This window comes from Gymnogyps californianus, chromosome 1 (genome assembly GCF_018139145.2).
Source record: "Gymnogyps californianus isolate 813 chromosome 1, ASM1813914v2, whole genome shotgun sequence".
In the NCBI taxonomy this organism is placed as follows: Eukaryota; Metazoa; Chordata; class Aves; order Accipitriformes; family Cathartidae; genus Gymnogyps; species Gymnogyps californianus.
The window spans coordinates 206,985,394-206,986,579 of NC_059471.1; positions in this window are offsets into that span (position 1 = coordinate 206,985,394).

Below are 1,186 nucleotides of genomic sequence, written 5' to 3' on the forward strand. Positions count from 1 at the left end.
CCTGAGGTGTTAAAAATCCTCTGTTTGTCCAGCTGATTTACTTCTTATCACACTAGTTGCTTTAATTCAGAAGAAGGACAACAGCCTGGGCTTAAAGAAAATTTAAAAATCCCATTCAACCTCTGTGTTCAGCCTTCAAATCAAATGGTCCCTTTTCACCTGTCACATGATCTGGAGATGCTATAGTCAAGGATTTATATAGGGACATAAAAACGTACTGTTATGATGTCATAGGATTAAAATGATCCATTGAAGAGCAAAACCAAGGTATGGATAGATCTCTGTCCTTGTTCGGACAGGTTCCAGCTTCACATGCTTCAAAGAAATGTGCAGAATGTCTCAAAACAATAAAATCGGGAATAACTCTGCTCAAGGAAAAAATTTTCAGCTTGTGAATCAGTGTTTATGCCCTGAAGCAAAAAAAGGTTTATATGTCTTTGAAGCATTTGCATAATTTATTTTTCATCTTTCTCAGTGGTCATAGCTCTAAATATATGTATTCTTTATTTAAAAGTGACAGTATTTGGATTTATATAGTTAAGACTTTTTTTTTTTAAATTATTAATTAACATGCAGAATGTTTGCTGCGTTTTCGTATTACGGCAAGTACATTTATTTTCTTGTAATGGTAATGGGTACTTTACTGCAATTTGTAACATCTGTGGGATACTTTTGTGCAGCCATTCCTTGATGAATGTCATAGTCTTTTCCATTTGTCTATGATTTTATTAGCAGTTAACAGTTTTGGCTGAAAGCACCATGCCTTTTTTGTGTAAGAAAGGACACAGGTCAGATTCTCCCCACTGATGTAAAAATTTCATCTTAGTTTCTTCATAGTGCAATAGTAATATAGAAGTGGTTTATGCAACATGGTGGAAATATTACTTGGCATGTGGTGTCAGCAGTATATTGAGAAAATATACTCTACTATAATATTGTGGTAGTGGGTAAGAGTAGAATTACTGTCAGGACTAAAAGATCCAAACTACTTTCTTTTTGGTCCCTTCTCTTCAGATTAAGAATTTCAATAAAATAAATCTCACTAGTGTGCGAGACTATAATTAATTGTAATATACTTATTCATTTTATAAAGTATTTCAATTATATAAAACATATAAACATGAAATTATATTACAATCCTACAATTATTGACTAGTAATAGTCAATAACGCTCTGACTTTGCAGT